Here is a 21,677-nt window from a genome sequence, read left to right as displayed (position 1 = left end):
GACTGCTGGTTTGGTCTTAAGTCCTAGGTGAGGGAATGAGGGAATTTTTCTTGTGACAGATGTACTTATACAGGGTCTTGTTTCTGAGTCCTGTGCACTTCAGTCAGACAATACCGACTCTGGATTCCACAGCTGGAAAGCAGAGAATCAGTTGTTGCAAGATTCCCTCACACTGACCCACAAAATCTTATATCCTTGCAATAAAAACTGTCAGCTTTGTGAAAAATTCGTGATGACTCGAGGTGGAAACATTAGCAGGGGTGAGCTCAAAACTCATGTGTGAGACCCATTGTCTGTGTGAAGCAGAGTGAGTTTGAACCCAGGTGTTCCTTCTGTGATTGAGCTCAGACTTTTATGCCATTTTACAAAGCCATTACCTTCTCCTGTAACTTGTGCTGGAAGCAGAGTGAGCTGTTTTGGCACTGAAATGATTTCATTGTTAGGCTAAGTGTTACACAGATGGCATTCTTAAATGTAAAATTCTTTTTATGATTCTTTCTATTTCATATTTATTTCATTAGATCATTATTTATGTTAAAGAGTCACTATTAATCTGAAACGTGCTCAGCTTGAAAGAAAATGTTGAGAGGAGTTTCAGGTATCTGATCCTCAATCCTTTAGTTTTTTTGTTTTGCGTTTTCCTACTTAAAATGGTTTTTTCTGTCTCTAGGTGCTATGTGACAGATCCACACAAACAACAGAGGGGAAAGAGCCTCACTTAACTGATTAGAGGAGAGAAGCAGTGAAAGGGAATATGCACAAAGCACTGCCAAATTCACAGAGCAAAGGAAAAGATAAAAAATAGAATAATTTCACCAGCCTATTTTTTTTCTCCATAGAGTAATGTAAGGTATTTTTTATACTAGCAACAGGGAAAGAATTTTCAGGAAAAAATGTGATTTCTTAATTAAGGATCTCTAATTCAAAATATAGTCATTTAATAAAGAGTGGTTATGATAGAAGCAACTACTCATTCACATCAATAATTCATTCAGAAGTAAACAATATCAACATATTAGCATTTATTTTTCCATTTAATAGGCTGTGATTTAAAATAAATCTAAATCATCATAATCATTTTGCTCCATATGCTGGCAAAGAAAAAGTCACCTTAAACCAGATGCATATTGTGAAAAAAAGGAAAAAAAGAAAAAGAGGAAGACAAGTTGTTCTAAAGAAACAGCATATGGGAGAAAATCTTAAGCCTCAGTAAAGATGCTCTGCTTTGTAGATGACAATTTAGTTTTGAACTGAAAGAGGGTATGTTTAGATTAGATATTAGGAAGAAATCCTTCACTGAGAAGCTGGCGAGGCACTGAAACAAGTTGTCCAGAGAAGCTGTGGATACCCTATCTCTGGAATTGTTTAAGCCCAAGTTAGATGGGACTTTGGGCAAACTGATCTAGTGGAAGGTGCCCCTGTGCAGGGCAGAGGGGTTGGACTAGATGGTCTTTGAAGTCCCTTCCAACCCAAACAATTCTGTGATTCTAGAATTCTGTGATAACTATGATTCTATGATAACGAGGCTGAGTTATGCCAAACAAGATTCTGGTCAATAATTTTCAAGAGCTAGAAGTCAAATACTGATTTCTTTCTTTTAGAAAATTAAGAAAAAAAGGGATTTCTGTCATTTCCTTTTAATCGGGAAAAGGCAATAAATGTGATCAAGAAAAATTCAAATTCAAAGATGTTTATGTATGGAAACAATAGGCTGTTTGCAAATCCTTATGTATGGAAACAATAGGCTGTTTACAAGTTCCAAGTGGGCTCTGCACGTGTACCTGCTTGTGTGCTTGGAGCTGCATTTATTTTTCCTGTTGCTAATTACATAGCCAATGCCTCTCCTAACTTGTATCCTTAACTACCCACAGAATTTTGTCAGCTGACAGCTCTTTTTCAGCTCCCTAACACATCAGCTCTCCTGGAGCAAGCTCTGTTAAAAGTTTTATTTCTGTCACCTGTCTGAGGTCCAGAGAGTGGCGTTTGGAGCCTGTGGATCAGGGCTGTACTTCGAATTTTTTTTACTTTTGACATACTGAAAAAGGAATGGAGGGCTCAAGGCCTGGTCAGCCTGTGCTTCCCTGCTACAGTATCTCGAGAAGTCGGTGTAGGTCTCCTTCTTATTGCTTTTTCTGTTTTTGCTTTCAGTAGGTGAGGCCAGAAGCTGTGGTGGAGAGTGGGGTGTCAGCGCTCTGCCTGTTCTGCTCCCATGTCCAAGGTAGCACTGACAGCACACTCTTTGGGCCTTGGTGCAGCCATAGGGCTCTCTTGTCCTTGGATGAGTTCAGCAAAGCCCTTTCTCTCCCCCAGACAGAGAGCTCTGTATTCTGTCTGGGAAAATAAGACTGTGCAGCCCTTCTTCCCCAGAATTCCAGCAGTGATGCTCTCGGGGACCTCTCAAAGGGGTGGCTGCAGTTGCAATGCTGTGAGCATTGCAGGTTAACTCTGCAAAGAGGTGTTTTCTTAGCCTCTCAGGTGAGTTTTGTCACCTGTGTCATTATCCTGTTACTCTTCCAAGATTGTTGTTGCTGTCCCAGCAAAGGCTGCCCGGATGTATAATCCCAGGGCAGGCAAGTTTAAAGGGTATCTGACTTTTGTTCTTTTCCAATCTCTGTCATGCTTTATGCTGTTAATATTCCTCCAACAATTTTTAAGGAGAAAAGTGAGTCATGATTGATTTTCCATACCCTAACAGAGAGGAGCCATGTATTTTCCACAAGCTATTGCATTATTTCTCTCTCCGGTGTGGCTCTGATTTAGTGCTGGATGAAACTCAAAAGGAGGATTAGTGTAGAGAGACTCCCATATGCTTGGATGCATTTCTGAACTGTGTACTATCCTCACTGCTTTTGATGAAAAAAGCTGGGCTATAAACCTGATGAGAACAGGCTTCCATGCAAGATGTTTAGTATTTCCTGCTTCCATTTGGGCCAGGAATACAGCACACCCAGCCGCTTTTGGCCCTGTAGCTCTTGGTCACAGGCCTGCCTGAAATTTAGAAAATCACAGCAGTGGAAAATGAGTGGGAGAGTGAAAGGAAGTTGATTTTTCTCCACTTTAATAAAGGCTAGATTAGGGTTTTGTTCCAGTTTTGGCAAAAGCTTTGCTGGGGGAAGGGCACAGGTAGAATGTTTTTATACTAATGGAATTGGTTCATCTGTCTATTAGATGGCTGCACTGAAGTGCAAGTCCCTTTTTATGGACCTGAGTAAAATAACTTGTGCTGCTTTTTAAGGGCTGTCCCTCCTGGAAAAATTAAAGCTGAATGTAAAACTCTGACTATATTGTATTTAAGGAAATTGGGAGCATAAGAAGGAAGCAAGATGAAGAGAAATAGTGAAAAAGGGAGAGAGGGAGGCCTCCCAAAGATAAGCTGCTACAGTGAGTTGTGCTACTGCTTGGTGTCACACATGGGGGCTTCACTATACCTAATACCTGATCATTTTTCTAGCTGGTAATTAAATTGTAAACAGTGAAACACAAAACAGCACTGAAATTGACTCTAAAACTGCTGGTGTACTGCCATTTGGGTCTATCTTCTGTAGTATTTTCTTTTTTTAGAAAGAATTTCCCAATAGTACTGTTATCAGGTGATCATTTTTGCTGATTTTCCTCTCCATTACAAAAGTTTCTGAGTTTGTGAATGAAAGGCTATGAAGGGCCAAATCCTTTGCTTCTCAGTCTATTAGTAAACTAATGTTAACTTACAAGATTTGACTGAAACCTCAGGCTCTGCCAGCTGGATGTTTGAGGAGTCCAGGCTGGCTAGGTAAAGAAACACCTTTTTCACATGACCCAGCTCGGCTCCCGAGTTGCCCCACAAGTTTCCATCAGTACAAAGGCTGACTTTGTCTGCAAGGAGCAACTCAGATTACGGTCCCTTCCAGCTGCATTGCCCCTGACCCCAGTGCTGCCCCAGGCTGCCCACGCTCTGCCCTCCCTGCACACACGGAGACTTCAGCTGCAGCTGACAGCGTTGAGTCTGCTCTTGAGGGTGGCCTTGGATGCGTTTTAAAAGGCAGTGCAGGCGCTCTGTGAGGATAACATGGAATGATTATTTTAGGGCAGATTTTTCCCTAAAAAAAAAATAGTTCTACATGTGCGCAGTTTGATCTTCACACAAAAGATTTATATAAGAACTCACTTCTCTCTGTCAGTTACAAAAAAAAAAAAAGCATGCTGGCAGGATTTAGGGAAGTGTGCAGGCTAAAGGATAGAAGCAGACAAAAGGGAGTTTTTCTTCTAAGAACATCTGCACAGCTGGAACCCTGGCAGTGCTGTGGTTTGAAAGCCTAGGTGTTGCCTGGCTGGGGCAAGGGACAATGTCTGTTTGGCACCCTCCTGACACGCAAATTTGGCCAGGGGTTCTTAGAGCAGTCTCAGCCATGTCCCTTGCTGTGCATACACAGATGCATGGACATTATTTTGCCATCAAATGCCTGTTTTGGGGAATCTTCCACCCTGGAGGTAAACTGTACATAAATGATCTGAGGGTAAAGGTGAAGGGAGAAACTGTGATTTCTTTACATGCTAAAGTAGATATAAACCAGGCACAGAGTTAACAGGAATAGAATATCTGCAGTGCCTCTAGATCAGCAAAAAACAAACATCCCTGACTCCTAGATGCCATGCAAAAACGTGCCTATAGCTCAGGCTGGAGAAACTTAACAATAGGTCTGTTAGAGAAACAGCCCTGAGAGCCTAGCAAGGATAGGAAGGCTCCCTTGAGGCACCTGCACCCCAAATGTCTTTGTAAGGTCAGATCACCACCTACGGGTAGAGCACGGGCTAGCTCAGTCTGATCTGCTTTGTGGCATGAAGGAAATGCATGTGTGAGACTGGAGTTGTTCTGATTTTTGTCTGTCTCTGGCTGGCCCCATTCAGCCATCTCTGCCCTTGCTGGGGAGTGAGTCCCAGATCCAAAGACAGATTCTAACAATACAGCCTGTGTGCATGCCTCTAATATAACATGATGCTTATAACTGAATATAAGCAGGGATGAGGCTTTAGATCTTCCTCAAATCTCACCGTAACTTTGAGATTGTCAGACAGTGCTGAAGTGAGAGATCTGGAGTAGGAAAATTAGTGAACACAAAAGTCATGATATTTACTTAGTTTATGCATTTTCTCTCTTTTTTTTCCATAAAACCTGCATAACTGGCATGTAATTGTTTTGCTAAGTGAGTCTTGAAAGAAAAAGTCTTGATAGCTGTCACATACCTTCTTTGTAGTACAGTGTGTTGTCCTCAGAAGATAATCAGTAGAACTTGCTCAGAAAAACTTAATCAGCAGAACTGAGCACATTGTCAGTGCTTAACAAATAATAAATTATAATAATAGCTGCAGTTTCTTTTGACACAACCTATCAAACTTTTGCTTTATTTCCAGGAGTACCTTACTTACCTCTGTTTAAGATTTAATACCTTCTACAACTCTGCTTGTTATGGTTGAGAGAACTGGTAATACTACCTAACAGGGTGGAAGTATTGACTGCAATAAAATTTTGACAAAGGGCAGAAACAAAATACAAAGAAAATTCTTGAACTGTTCCTTTCCACTTACTAGTGCTGCTTTATAAATCTTAAAATCTGAATTCAACAATAGATTTGATCTGTTCTATTGTTAAAATGTAAAACACTATGCTTACAAGTTAATAGAATCACACTTAAATTTTCTGATAGTCTGTTTTTTAAAAGACAGACTCATTAGGCTTTCTTTACAGAAAGGTGAATGTGTCCAGAAGCACATCTCTTATTATTAATTATTTTTATTATAACAAACTTGAATGGCTCAGAAAGTTGTTAACATAGCTGGGGCTATCACTTTGCCACCATTATAGTTTGGTCTTGGCTTGGAGTTACTAACACTCATTTCATTTTCTGATCATTTGGTAGTTTTTATGCAATTTGTTGGTGGGTTTTACTGACTTAGAACAAGACACATATTCACATCATAAGAAAACCATCGGGTCAGCTCTAAGCTGCTGCTAATTGTCACAGGCTTAAATGGACCCGTTTCAATTTAACCCAGTTGAGGATCTGACCAATGATCACAACTGGCATTAATTAGCAGATGTGTTATCAGACTCCATGGAGATGTCCTGGGTTGAGTGACAAGAGAAGCGCTCAGCTCCTGCAGCCGGTGGAGCTGTGCCAGTTTGGCAGCTGATGGCACAGCGCCCGATGCTGGCAGGTGGAAAGGCCGGGTCACCCCTGATGGAGGCACGCTGGTGGCTTCTGTCACCAGTCTCCAAGTAGAAGGAGCTGCAGACAGAGACCAGAGCACCAGGCATGTGGTTGTAGTAAAGCACAAACAACACAGGACTCCTGGGAGGAGGATAGCAGGCAGGGAAGACAGGGAGGATAGAGTGCTGAACTGACTTGTCCCTGAAGCTGGATATGCACAAGACATTGCACTGCTAGAGAAGCAAAAGCCACTAGCAAATGTGTTGAGGCTCTGGCTTTCCATGTGTGCCATCTGATCTGACACTGTAATGCCAGTTGCAAGTGTGTGGCAGAAGGGTGAGGAAAACACATTTAAAAGCAGGGGATCCTGAAAAGCAGTTGAATTTCACAGAGACAGCTACTGACAGTCTCAGTGCTATTATGGCTGTAAACTAGAGGTTTGGACCATGACTAGAAAAGTGTCTTGAGCAGGTCATGGGGGTGAATGAAGAGCAGGAATGAGAGGCTGCAATTTTATCAGGGAAAAAGGCATCCTCCCTTTGCACTTCTCTGAGTGCTGTGTGGGTTAAAACCAGGCCAGTAACCTGCCCAGATATTGCTCAGTAGCAGCCAGTCCCTCTTTCTCATGCCTACCTACCTCCACAGGATGGTGGCAGGAACAGCTAATGGCATGGGACCTTTGTAAAGATTTATGGATTCTTAATATTTACAGGACAAAATTGGACATCAGGTAGCTCAGGGAGTAATTTTTTCAGCTCTTGACAGAGTTTGGAAATTAGCTTAACTGACCCCATGTATTTTGATGCACTGTGAAAAAAAGAAATTGTTTTAATTGTGAGATCTTTCTTTGTAACCCAGGAAAGGAAAATAGCAAGAGAGTACTGGGAATGGAGAAATTTTTAGACTGGTTGCAGACCTCTGACCCAACTGATAGGAAGATGTAGACTATGCAAGGAAGGCGCTACCACCTGCAAATTCTCTGTTACCCTTCCTGCCATTTCTCCCACCACTCAAAGCAAGATATGAAAAGATGTTTATGCATCATTTGCTGTGAAAATCTGGGTCCTTCTCTGAATAATTATCTTTGGGCCTAAGGCCATGAAAGGGGATGACTGAGACTTGTGTGGGATATAGATGTCCAAGTCCAATTTCCCTATCTACACATTCTTTGCATTTTTTATCACCTGCATTTTTGATAAGAATGTTCTTAAGACATCTAAAAGCTTTTTTCTGCTCATGTCTCTTCGTCAGTCACCAGCTCAGCTAAGTTGAACTTCCCAGCAGTTAATCCAGATTCATCTCCTCAAACCATCCACTGCTTCACCCATATGTCTTCCAAGAGTGTCGTGGTAAAGCACATGTAACACGTGATCAGGGCTGAGCAGTACACAAAGTACAGCAGCTGTGTTAACCGTCATTCAAAGGCATTAACTTCAAACTCCACCCAAGCTTCAGGGGCTTCAAGCCCTTATCTCTTATCTGCAGAGAGAGCAGGAACCTTAGGTAGGAAGCTGCATGCTAAATATTCATGAGGTTAGAGGTTTTTCATACTTCCTGCAGAAGTGATACTGACACATGTATGGTTCTCTGGGAGGAGTTTAAGCCAATGAAGTACAGAATACAATCTCCAGCCCTCAACTGCTGAATTAGCTTGGTGTTTTGGATTGATGCAGACAGAGGATCTCTTTTGGTATACTCATTGCTGTGTAAGGTGTTTCTAAAACATTGTCTTCACAGCCAAATGAAAATACAGTGATTTTTCAGAAAAATCAGTAGAACATATCCTCAAAGGATATGATGATTATTGGAGTTTTAATTAAAATAGCAGGTAAAATAAGTATTATAGTGTGCTATTACTTCTAAAATAACAACAGAATAAAGATGCCCATTTCTTTTTTGAGTGCAATTTTCTAAATGAAAAAGTAAACATTAATATCTGCAGAGATCTTACTGATCTTGTACGATAATTTAGAAAAATATCCCTATTAGGGATAGTTATATATGCTTTTTGTTGGAAATGCAATCACAGGATATGCACATAGCTGCAATCTGTAGATAGATTAAGTAAATTAAATCACTCAATGTCTTTTTTCAATAGCTCTAAAGTTAAAAGTAATTTGCAAAGAAAATACTCAGTTTCAATTGGTTTGTAATATCTGTTAATGATCTTTGGAAAAATTTCTGATAACATGCAGGAATTCCCTCAGGGGCAGGGTTGTGAATAAGTGGATTTTTTAAAGTTTGAGATGTCATTAGCTAGTGATTTCTTTGAAGTAAAAAGCTGTTACAGAATAAATTGCAGAGGTATACAAGTGAACAGGACAATCATTTTTATGAATAATATACATTATTTCCACTGTGCTTTCTGGCCTCTAAAGAAATAATTTACAATCTAGCTTGCCATTACAAACATCCTGGAAGAGCAACTGCATGAGCATTTTGTGCTTACTTTATGTGTATTATTTGACTTTATATAAAAGAACACCTTGATGGTATAAAACTACCAGTGTAAGGAGCTGATTTGCCCCTTTTAATTTTTTTTGTTTTCTTTTCCCCCCAGGAGATAACTTTTTGAACCCACAAGGCTGAAACAACTTCCCTTAGCTGAAATGACCCCAGCACAGCTATTCACTAGAAGACATCCTCCTTGATTTCTTGGAGGGCCCATAAGATGACTGAAGTTGTAGGTAAGTGCAATTATGTCAAAAAGTGCCTCTATTCTCTTGGTACCTTGTCAACATGAACATATTCTTAACAGTTCAGAGATGAATCGGGTATCTATCATGCCCCACCACAGTAAGGTAGTATGAGATAAGGCAATAAGGACAAATGAGATCTCCTGGTTCTGCTCCCACCTTAGGATATCTCAAGTAGAAAAGAGTGCCAGAAACATCATAGAACACACTTGTCCATGGGGAATGTTGTCCCGTTCCAAGGTTCAATTATACAACTCAACCATGGGCATCCGAGGTTGGACCGTCTGCTTCCACAGGTTCCTGTGGGTGGTTCTGGGTTTGGATGGGGATGGAAGGGATGCAGGTCTGGATAATGTGGCACTGGGACTCCAGTGTGTGTTGTCACACCAGTCATGAGATACAGTTAATTGCAGCCATTGACCTTTTGATTTCCTCACCTTCCTCCAAACCTTTTTTGCCCTTTTTACCTTGTTGGACTTGGTCATCTTATTCCTGCAGACCTGCAGACAGAGCTGAAGACCCACCATGAGTATGACTGATGCCTCCAAGGTTCCCATACAGGGCTGGAGGAGAAAGGATTTGTCCCACTCTAGAAAGAGATGAGACAGTCACCACTTTGAAAAGCCTCCTGGACTTTCCTGACCCTCTGAAGGCCCAGTGTGATGGTTTACCATGTGTGAAGGTGCTGTCCTGACACTGCCTATTGATTGGCACATACCATGAACTGCTGGGATGATTGGACATCATTGTATAGTAGCAGCTAGTAAAACACAGATTTTTTAAGGCTACAAGCAACCATTATTATAATCTAATCTGATCTTCTGCATAATGCTTTCAACTGAATTTAACCCAACCTGAGCTTTGTGTGAAGATTTGCTTTTATGCCTAAGATTGACTTCTCATTTACAAATATGATGCTGTTTCTCTCAGTACTAACCATGTGATAGCAAGTTCCATTAATTAGCTGTACATTGTTTGGAAAAGCAATTCCTTTCATCCATTTAAAATTCAATACCTTTTTGTATCACCTTGCAGGATAGGAAAGACTTTTTCCTCTGCTGTTAATTAAGTTCAAAGATCCTGAGGACAAAATGTTATTTATATTGTAGTCATGCTTAAGTAGAACTCTGAAGAAGCCTGGGGATCCCATCACACAAAGTGAGGGAGACTGCAACTCCTTTGGGACTGAGACTGTTTTAATAGACACATGGCACATTTTCAAGGAACATGAGTGATTAAACTGAAAAAGTTGCCAGTCAAGTCAATGGATTGTTATCTCTCAACCATCTATGCCTTTCAGAAGAGAAAGTTAGGGAAAAGTGAAAATTCTAAAAGTTAGACCCAAAAAATGAGTTAGGAGTGTAGTCAAATTCCTTGGAAAGGACTTTTCACAAGTGCATGAAGTGACAGGACAAGGGACAATGGCCATAAGAGGAAGAATAGATTTAGATTAGATATTATGATGAAACTCTTTACTATAAGAGTTTCTAAGTAAGGCACTGGAACATGTTGTTCAGAGATGTGGGACGCCTCACCCTTGGAAATGTTCAAGGCTAGGTTATAAGGGACTCTGAGTAACCTGCTCTAATGGAAGGTATTACTGCTTATGGTGGTGGGATCAGAATTAGATGATCTTTAAGGTCCCTTTCAACCCTAGCCATTCTATGATCCTATGATTTAACAAAGGAAAAGTGTTTCTAATATGTAGCTCTGTGTCCTGTCCACTGTCCATGAGTCAGATTGGCCTCCAGTGGCTGAAAGTTCTTTAAAACAACAGGGTACACTGAGGAAAATACCTACAATATCTGGTTCATGAAAGGTCCCAGAGCTTTCCAGAACTGCTGGGGTCCAAGGACATTTTCTAAATTGTGTGAGACAACGGCATGTGGTCTAAGTTTATGGAGAGACTTTGTTCAGTTCAGTATGATTTGAATCATAGATCTCTAAGATCAAGTCCAAACATTAACCTATCACTGCCAAAGTCACCACTAAACCATGTCCCTAAGTGCCATATCTATGAATGTCCCATGAGAATATATTTTTCCTGAGAGACAAGGCAGTGCTTATGTTCTTTCTCTTTTCTCAAGAAATTTCCCATCCTTTTGACTTTTATCATTTTTATTACCATTCTCTGGACTTGTTCTATTTCTACTTTCTTTTTTCAGGGATGAGGTGACCAAATTTGAAGACAGTATTCAAAGTGAGGATGTGCCACTGATTTATATAATAGCATTATAATATTTTCCATATTATTCTCTAAAACTCTTTTCTTTGTACAAACCCTGTAAGATTCTTTTAATTCTTTGAACTACAATGCCTTTTAACATCTGTAGTTTACTCTGATCAGATTTTAACAAAGGAATAAAAGGCTCCATTTTTCACATAGAATTTTATTTATTGTTTGAACTTTAGAGGAGAAATTGGTTAACTTACAATTTAAAATTCTTGGCAATGTAGACCATTGGGCAAGGATTTCATTATCTATATGTATTTCTATACTTTCTGTAGAAGTGTGTGAGGCTGAAAGTTAGTGTATAGTATCTTCACTCAATAGGCTTGTCTTTTGCTTTATAGACATGGACAAAACCTAATTTGGATCTACTGGCATTCCCAAAAATGTCAGAAAGGGCATTCACATCTACCCCCTTCCTGATGAAACATGCTGGAGCCCAACATTGGAGCCCTGCTGTTCATGCAGGACCAAGTGCGCATGCAGCACCTGAATTTTGCCATCTCCCACATACTGCACCTCAGACTTCCATGCCAGGCCAGGGAAAGATCCCTTTGCAAATGATGCACTTGATGGCTGCAGAGGGTGAGGATCTTGCTCTTGTGTCATGGCTTGGCATTATGCCTTCATCAGGATATTAGAAAAGGCTCAGGGAAAATGGTTACAGCTATTCTATCACCTGAGACACTTCCGGCAGCTCCCGCCTTTCCTTAGAATTACCAATCCAAGTAGTGACCCTGCCTGACCCTACTTATCTTGTAAAACCTGACAAGATCACAGCCTGAAGCAGTATAGCCACAGGCTCAATACTGGCTACCAAAGTGTCTGTTTAGTATTTTCAGAAACGTTGCTCTAAAGATTTACAATACCAGCTGCTAGATATATGGACAGCACCAACACAGCTCTGACCCCTGAATATTCAGCCCCACTTGCACAGAAATTTGTGTCTCTCAAGGGGCCAACACTGAGCTGCCACAAACTAGTGATTGCCTACCTGCAAGCAAGTGAATTTTAAGTACAATTTGATTATATATATAAGACATTGGGTAAAAGTATTTGAAAACTATGGTCTTGAGTTCAGAATTCATGGTTAGTTTTTCTAATCAGTTGCATTACTGCTTTAGCAATAGAAAGGTCTCTGCCATTTCTGTGTGATATATATAGAATTTACTTTTAATTTGGTGTAGAGAATTTTCTTCACTCTTCCATGACCAAAGCAGTTTTTCATTAGAAGGTATTTTTAGATGAACTGTAAGTTTCCTCCCCAGCAAAAATTTTAGCTTCACCAAGTGAAATGCACATTTCCTCAGATATCTCTAAGGATAAACACAGGTTTAAATATACAAAAAAATTTAAGGGTTCAGTTGCATATGGGTTCATACACCGGATGCATTAAGTTCTTGCAAAGTTGTGTGGGCTTTTTTCCCCTCTTCTTTTTAGAACAGCAAAGACTTGGAACAGACATTGAGGTCCTATTGCTCCTGTCGGAAACTTCTGTTGACTGCAGTGTGAGTTGGATGGGACCCAGAGAAACCAAATACAGACAAGTAATGATGAGTTGGCCATACAAGCAAGGAAAATCACAGATAACAGGTGCACACCAATTAGCAATGTATCTTTTGGGTCATCCAGTACATCTTCCTGACACTATGAGGTTGTTTCTTATGGCATATTTTTGTGAGTTTTTTTTCGCCTAGATTAAATTTCCTAAGTGATGCCATATCTCAAGGGAGAGGTTGTGTTGCCTAGAGTATCCTGTTGTCAGGAGTTTTTCCCTGTTGTTAACGTCATCATATTTTTCTATTTATGTCCCTTTGCAAATTTCCTTCTTTCCCTTCTTTGATCTCTTTTAACTAGTGTGATGTTGTCTTTAGTTAGCATTAAGGCAACTCATAGATATTTAGCTCACCTAATCTTTCCTACTGTAGCAGTCCTTTCACCCTTCTTGTTATTCTTCATTTCTTCTCATCACACAACTGCCTGTCAGTAGCTTTTTTAGTTATGAGATTTTAAAGACATGGTGCATTTCTCTGATCTAACAACAGATCTGGTTTAGAGCTGAGCACCCTTAGTGTCTTGTCACTTTGTCCAGGGGAAAGCTGCAAGCATTCTGAACAGGCACACAGGTATCCTACTTGAACCGCTTCCTTGGTGCCACGTTATTGATCCACAAAACACTACTAAAACAGTTAACCTAGGAAATAAAAAAATAAAGTACATGGCATTTTTTTAATTTCTCATAGTGTAAAAAAACAGAATAGCACAGATAAAACATCTTTGATGCTGTTGAGATTATCTAACTCTTGGTCATGAACATAACAGACTAACATTATGGAAAACAGCATCTTCCATAACTACATCTGAGTGCTAGAAGAGCACATTGTAGAAAGTAATTATATACACAGAGACAAGCCTAGCTGTTCACTTCAGGCAATAAGTTCTGATCTACAAACTACAGTTCTCCTTTTGTGCTAGATGAGATCTTGGTTGTAATTGACTGTCTTTACCTTTTTGTTCTGTTGGATTGGAGGAATATAATTTTAATCTGCTCTCTTTAAATTTCTATTAAGGAATGTTTCAGCTACCTGCAGCCTCATCCGATGATGCTTAATGAACTCAGCTAGCTCGATCTTCTGTGCACCAGCAGGGATTTCTTTAAATGGGTAAACTGTATAGAACATTGTTTTCAAGTTTAACGTACTTGGAATTAACCTTATAAAATAATGGCATCTCTAAAGACAGATTATATACACAGCACAGACACGTATGTGTGCATTTATGTGTGCATGTCTGTGTATACATGTATATATATACATAAGTGCACACATATGTATAGAAATGCTGATGTTATTCACCTTTTTGAAATCTTTACAGCTAGTATGAACATGAATGTGCTGTTAAATTTGGCAGTGTTATACATTTTTGTTGGAGTTTACTTCTGTAAGATAAAATCATAAAGATAAGCTGTGAAACTCGTGCAGCTGATGACATAATTCTAGAATCTCGTGATGCTGAATCTCATATTTCTATGAGTGTGGGATGGATGTTCCTTGTTGAAATAATTGTACTGCCTATTGAAATATATGTTTCCTAGTTTTTATGTGGGCGCTGAGATGTCCAAACTATTAAACATATATGGTACAATGAGTCCTGTGTTTCTTATTTATTCTAAAGAAGGCAATTAATTTCTATGGTTTTATTGTATAATAAAACAAATTACTCTAAGAATCTCTTACAAGCATAGCAATAATCTGTGACAGTATGCATATTTACTTTTAATAATGATGTCCAAATATACATATGTGCATATAAATATGCATATATGTATATACAAACACAGAGAGACATACACACAAATTAAATGAAACCAATTAGAATGTGGCATAAATAGGTTCAGAGCTTACCTGTTATGGCTGTGTGAAGGGATTATTTGAGCTACAGGGACATGCAAGAAGACGTAGTTCAGTATACTCTATTGGCTCAGTCTCATTATGCTCACCCGTGACAGGCTGTGCGCTAAGGCAGGGTACCAGCAGACATTCGTAATGACAGCTGGTTCAAAACAGAGCTTTCAAAGTAGTGCAACACCCCTAACTTCCTTCCACATCTTGGTGTTTGCCAGTGCTTAACTGAGGCTGCTTCTTAAGGTCGGATGTTCAGAAATAAGTTATTCAGAAAGAATATGATTCTTAATGTTTGAGCTGTAGATATGTTCAACCTATAGGCTTTTTGTTGCCCATGAATTTGCATTTGAGCTCACATATGGATTACGCTTGTCTACTACCCACAAAAATGATGGATGTTTCTCCCTGATACCATACCTTATTTGCCTGGGTTGTCCTCTATCAATTTTTTCACTCTCTTGTGGGCTACATAAACTGGGATTCAGGTGAGAGCCCTTTCTTCTTACTGGGACTGAAAAATTCGTCATCTGCTATGCTGAGAAAGGGAGGAAAAGCAGCTTTACTTTAATATCACCCATATTACACCCCCTATCCTCAACCAACCAGGAACACAGCAAAAAAAAAAGCCCAACTGAGCTTCAGTTGTTGTGTGTGACTTTTCCTGGTGGATGCGAATAGAATCTGGAAATACACATACTCCTCCTTGGGAGAGAAAAGCAAACAGGTTTTATCTATTTGCAATTAAACTCAGGGAAAAATAACCAGGCACAGAAAGCTTGTTTGAAGGTAAGATATGAATATAAGTAAAGATAAATATCACTATGCTAAATTCAAGGCAAATGTGCCACATTGTTATAATTATTACAGAGAACATGTGCTAATTAATTGTTACACTGTGCTGGTGCAAGAGTTGAGTATTCCATGTGGGACAAAGAGAGGAGCTGACCCTGGGATGCTGTCGACTCTTGTTTAGAAGCCAGTGTGTGAGGAGCATGCCATGAATGTCCTTGTGAAAATGAGACTGGTGAGCTGATTTGGTCTTTGAAATTACTTTTCAGAGGGGTTAGAAAAATATTTTAAATCTCTGATAAATTTTTGTTGTACTGGATGACTGGACTGCTGAGTGTGTGCAGTGTGTTCAAAAGCAGTTTTGTGTTTATCATACCACCTGGGGAACCTAAGCACTAAGTGTCAGGCCTTCTGAGGAATTCAGACAAAAAATAACCCTGCTGTTAGGGGATCTTCAGTGCTCCTAGGACACTTCTTTGTAGATGAAATCAAGGAGACCTGAGCATTGGGGGTTCAGAAAAGCATTGACCATGTGTCTATCTGTCTTTTTTGGATCTGCACTCATTTCTAGAGTATTGACTCTGCTTTAGCTGGACATGCATCTGGGGAGATGTTGAGGGGAACAGGATGGGTCTGTCCTCATTTCTGGAAGAGGTATGGGTCTCCTGCAAGCCAGAGGTCTGTTTAGGGCTGTTTCCCTGCAGCAGGCTTGCTTGGCTTACAGATGGGTCTGCACCCGTCGTGCTAGCTCCAGCATAGTACGTGTGAGCAGTGTTGGCCACGCTCACAGGCTGGCGATGCTCCTGTTTGCCATCAGCCTTCCCTCCTGGATCAGGGCCGCTACCGATTGCTGAGGGGTGGCCAGGAGCAGCTCCCTCTGGTGAAACTCTTTTGTGCTTTTATCTCCCTTTTCTTGGCAGTAAACTGCCACTGGCTCCCAGCCATGGCCCTCTCGCCCTCCCCAGTGCCCAGCTTGCATGCTCAGCCAGTGCCTACATCTCTTCCAGCAGCTGGCCCTACTCTTCCTCCACAGCTGGCTGCTGCCCCCTACTGTGGTAATTATTATTTATTATGGATATTCAGTGTACATTATGTGTCCAAAGTCCAGTACAGTCTGAATCACTACCAGGGTCCCACTGTGTGGGCAGAAGCACACAGTCATGCAGAGTTGTATCACATTGATATTCACTTGACTCTCACACAGGGAAAGACTGAGGGGAAAGGGGTGAAGGTGGCTGTTGGCACCTATTAGCACTATCTGATGTGACACCTACTCTCTGTGCTCTGTTATGTGACTCCTGCAACAGCACAGCTGAGCGCAGAGCTCCTTTTTCTCCACCTTGCTATCAGTAGCAGGTCTCCTGCTATTCCTGTTACCTAGCTGGAAACACCTGAGGTGTTTTCCAAAAGTCATGGTTGCTACATAGTCACAGTTTAACTCCCTGTTGCTGTGAATGCCGACATTGCTTGGCACAGCATGGCTACGTGGGATACCATTTTCTTTCCTATTTCTCTCCATCACCTTCTCTGAGTTTCTTTGTTCATGCGTCCCTCTCCTAACACTTCCACATTCCTTCACACCCTGCCTCCCTGAAGACACTACCCTCAGCTAAAAACAGAGGAGCTGTAACTCCCACAACTTAGTGCACAGGCAAAAGTACCTGGAGGGAGAAGCAGATTTCTGTACATTTGGAAAAATACAGAATCCTGGACATATTCCACACATGTATGTGCATGTGTGAGAGGCAGGTTCTTAGCTGTGCCCTGTTCAAGAGGATGGAGCAATACTGCTCCATGGCAGCTGAGGATCTGTCCCAATATGTAAATGTAAATATCTATTTTTACAAACCCTCCTACAGTTTGCTTTTAAAAAAGCTTTCTTTTTAGACACTGGAAACATACAAGCTAGTCAGAAATGTCCCACTTTCTATATTTTCTCTAATTCCTACCTGTGACTTCCTTTGAAAGCTTTCAAAATCTAATGAATTCAAGAGACAAAGCGAATTAAAACTGGAGATGCTTTGCCTTCAGTACACTGGGCCTAGTCTACAGGAACTAAAAAAAAAAACTAGGAGAGAAAATGGAAGGGTACAAAGCCATGTAAATCCAGATAATTTAAAATGTTTGATTGTAAATAGGCTACCAAACCAGCAAAATTCCCACAGTCCATTATTTGTAATCTTGTGCCCTTTCAGCTAGCTACAGCAAGTTAATGTAAAGAACAAATACTTACAGTCTCTGCATCAGAGCACTTTTTGCCATGGATTACTTTTTAAATTATTTTGCATTTACATTTAATTGTTTCCTTTGCATGCTATGTGTACACATGCACTCCTCCCACCCTCCATACTTCATACGTAACTGTTTTATAGGCTGAAGCCTTTGAATATGGAGTATTCAAACCTCAGAGCACAAACCTCAGGAGTTTCAACCCAGGAACTGATTTGTCCTCTTTTAAGATGGGAACCACATGTGTGACATGTGAATCCAGATCTTGGGTGGATTCTGGATACACTAATTTGAAAGCATTGGGGCTTGGGATTCAGACTCATTTATTTGTTATGACACTAGTCCTGATACCTACTACTGTGTGTTCACCTTTCCCTGCCTCAATAGAAAGAGAAAAGCTTCTCATATTCTCTCTTTCCAGACTGATTTGTAGTTCATTCCAGGATGGAATCATCATCAAGTATTATTCTCAGTTTTATTTCTTAATATTCTCCGTGATAATTGCTTATTATTGGCCTTCATATAACCTTTAGAATCTTTGGATCATTTGGTCATCTTTCTCTGAGAACACTCTGTCATCCCACTTTTCCTCTGAAGGCTGCTCCACTGGTTTTTCAAAGTAACTGAATGCACTTTCCCCCCTGGTAACTTCCTTAGTGGTTTGGGAGACTGAAGGACACCTTCATGGGGTGTTCTTGTCCAACAAGCTCTCTCTTGAGCTGTTGTTCAGAACTAGTATTTCTGGTCTCCCTAAAACTGTGGCAAACTTCAAAGCTCTTTTATTTCCAGGATTTTCCTCATCTCCTTTTGAAGACAGGCAACATAATAGGGCTTCCCAGCCTTCTTGTGCTGCTGCATTTTTCAAGGGAAGAAGGCATCGTCTTGTCAGTATCTTGGCTTTTTCCCACTTTATTTCCCCTCAGAACTCCCAGATGAACACCATCCGGTTGTGGTGATTTACTGCACTTGAGTTTCTCAAGTTACTCTACAACTTCCTCCTTAGAGACTTCAATCTGTATAAAGGCCATACTCTGATTTTCTTTGCAAAGTGCCTTTGGCACAGGAATTTCTACACTGCTCTCAGCAGCAGACACAATGCAAGAGATTAATTTAACTCCTCTGCTAGCTTGTTGCACTCTTCTGACCCACCGTATATGGCTTTGTGGGGATTTCTGCAATGTTTTTGTGCAAAGTCCAGGCTAAGAATAGTATTCACCAACAGGCGAGGCTTGTCTCTCAACTGGTATTCTCTTGCTGTTCTGCTGAAGGATATTTCTTTAGGTTACTACAGCCAATACCAGCACATCTTATTTGACTGGTTTATTAAGCCCAGTATCATTCCTTTGCACTATGTCTGTCACACATGTGTTAAATTCTCACCCATGCAGACTGGCACTGTCCCTAGAGAGATGTTCAGGTGAGGAGCTGGTCCTGCAGGAAATCCTTCCCTAGTGCTTTGGCAATCCACCCCCTGACAGGTCACAGCAAAGGGACAGGATGAGTGCTCAGCACCACAGCCCAAGAGGAGTGGGGTTTATATCCTAAACTGTGGTCTGGCCCTCATCAAGTGAAAACCCTTTGGTCTTCTGCCTTTCATAAAGGGAAGTTGAAGGGCTGGAGCAATCCTTTCTCTTTTCTGCTCTTTCTTTTATATATTTTTATTTCTGTTTCTTCCCACTCCCTTTCTGTTTTGAGAAAGACGGAAACTGCCGTATGGCAAATTCAGTCTTTAATTATTTTGAAAGACAGAACTAGAACATCAGAAATGGGGCAAATACTTTCCATGTCCTGTTTCATTCCCTGGCCAGTGTAGATTGGCCTTCAGTCCCAATATTTCAAAAGAAGGGCGGTTTTAAGAAAAAAAAATGCTCACAAAAACTACTGAGCTTTGTGACTTAAAATATATTTCAATGAACTTTGATGTTCATTACTTGGTTTGTTTATAGATTCAAACCCAAGAAATTTTCTTAATTTGTACTGCATTCACTAAAGAAATATATGTCTGGTTTGAGACACAGACAAGCATCCCTTTGATATGGTATGGATATGAGATTGATGTTCGCTAGAGCTGCCTAAGGCCCAGATATGGAGACTATATCAGAAATCATTTCCATGACCTTCATCCATCAAAGCAAAAAGTGTTTATGCTGTTGAGTTTGTCCTAGCTTTCTGAAAGGAAAAGCTGTAGAAAGCCTATTGTGGGTATCCTTATTTTACTAACTTTCTTATTTCCAATGAAGAATTAAAATCTGAAAGCTCTATTTCTCATAGGCTTTTGTGAATAAAGACCCTGAGCTTCCTAAAACTTCCTAAATTAAAGTGAAATATGTCTCAAGATTCATAACGCAGACCTATCAGCTGAAGTCCAGCCTATGAAATCTATGTCAAGATACAAACAGGCATACTCATCCCTAGCACATCTGTCTGTAATAAACGAAAATGCCTTAGAAATTAGTTGGGTCTTTCATTTTCTAAAATTTGGCACTTCATGTACAGACCAGGATTCTTTATAAATTGCTGTGGCTGTCTTAGAATTAGCTATCTAGTCTCAGATAACTCTTCTTTCCCTGTCTGTCATGGGTAGCACCTCCAGACCTCTGTTCAACCATTTCATATGGCCATTATAGGATGGTATCTCATGTGGCCATATGAAAATAAGCCTCTGTTACTGTTAGAGTCTCTTTCTGTCTCAACTACAGAGGGAGTGTAGGCAATTGCCTCAGAGTAAACCACTAAGGTGATACTCTCTCTTTGCTAATGTCTTGGTTTATTAACATTTTAAATTCAAGGTAAGTAATTCTGATTTATGTTTTTCTTTCACTGTAGTCTACAATAATGACAAATGCCTCCCAAATATCCCTATTCTAATCTGTTTTTCCTGAAATTATTTCCAGTTTTTCTGCTTATGTAACTAGAAATGCTACTTTCTTGGTCTCATTTTCATAATCTACAGGTATTCTTATTTTAACTTACAATATTTTGACTAAATGTAGTGATATACTAGGATCCCACTTAGCACATGAGCAAAATGATCTTGTAGTACTGTACAAAGTTAAGATACCAAGAATAAATTGCAGGGAGGCAATTTTAAGATGCTTCTCCTAACTGATATAACCAATTTTGTACAATTGTAATATTGACAGAAAATATCAGAATACATATTTGAATTAATTGGAAAGCATAATTTCAATGGGCAGAACAAATATAATGTGTTGACATTTATAAAATATGGTTAGCAATAACTAAGTGAAATAATTGAAATCATACTATACAGCACATAAGGCAATTTCTCAATTTTTGGACTCTGCCTTCTCACAAAACAAGCAGGTTACACAATCCCCTAAAATGTAACGTTCTAGGAGATCAAAAATCTTTCAGAGGTCATTGGGAAGAGACACCAAAAGGTATACAAAGCACAGAAAACAATAAAGAATAGTTCTGTAGAGATCGATAGCTCTTCCTAATTAAGAAGCAAGGCAAGACTTGGCCTTTTATTTTAATAATGCTTCCACAACTTGAAAAGCCTGCCACATGGCATGCTGGTGAGAGAAGAGTACCAACTACTGCTGTTGGAAAGGTACAAAAAGCAGCAAACCTTTATTTTGGCTTTTGAGTAACTTTGAAATCTGTTTACTGTGTGGAATGTATGTGCTGTCAGGACACAGGCTGGTCCCTTCTCAAAACCTCTGCATCAGCAATCAATTTTTCTCATTAAAACTTGTATGCTATTCTCTTGCTCTATTCTCTCCCTCTATAAGATACTGAAATTATTGTTCAAGGCTCAAATTCTGGTTCACCTGCCAGTGGTCTGATCACACCCACCATCACATCGCGCCAGCTCCTTACTAAACCTTACCCAGGAATGTGCAACACCTTCCTTTCCTCTTCATGCGATTTTTGCCAGGACTTAACAAGGCAGATAGGACAAGACAGAGAGTGCCTGGAAGTGCTGCCTCCTGTGTCAGTCAGGCTTCTAAAAATCCCCCATGCCCCCATATGGCTTACCGTGGGCAACTACAAGAAATCTACACAGAATGCTTTTTGGAGAATGACTTCTTTGCATTGCCTGTCTCACACATTTCTGCATATTCCCATGCAGTAGTCTGCACTTTTGCTTGGGATGATAGGAAATATTCACAGACAA

General features: G+C 40.2%; 1 long non-coding RNA gene across 13 annotated transcripts in view; it reads left to right on the top strand.

The window, feature by feature from the left end:
- The window catches only part of LOC136553602 (uncharacterized), a 39,464-nt gene extending 25,206 nt beyond the window's left edge, over positions 1-14,258 (top strand). For 11 of the 13 annotated variants that reach the window (XR_010783175.1, XR_010783182.1, XR_010783172.1 and 8 more), the window contains 2 exons: positions 8,746-8,872; positions 12,552-14,258. This is a non-coding gene — a long non-coding RNA (uncharacterized lncRNA). Of the gene's footprint in view, positions 1-8,745; positions 8,873-11,046 lie in introns of all 13 variants that reach the window. The other 2 variants (XR_010783179.1, XR_010783177.1) reach the window with 2 other exon arrangements.
- Positions 14,259-21,677: the final 7,419 nt, after the last annotated feature.

The sequence above is a fragment of the Molothrus aeneus genome, chromosome 2 (genome assembly GCF_037042795.1).
Source record: "Molothrus aeneus isolate 106 chromosome 2, BPBGC_Maene_1.0, whole genome shotgun sequence".
NCBI classification, from domain to species: domain Eukaryota; kingdom Metazoa; phylum Chordata; class Aves; order Passeriformes; family Icteridae; genus Molothrus; species Molothrus aeneus.
Note: the sequence above shows the minus strand (reverse complement) of the source record. Positions and strands in the feature narration are given on the sequence as shown.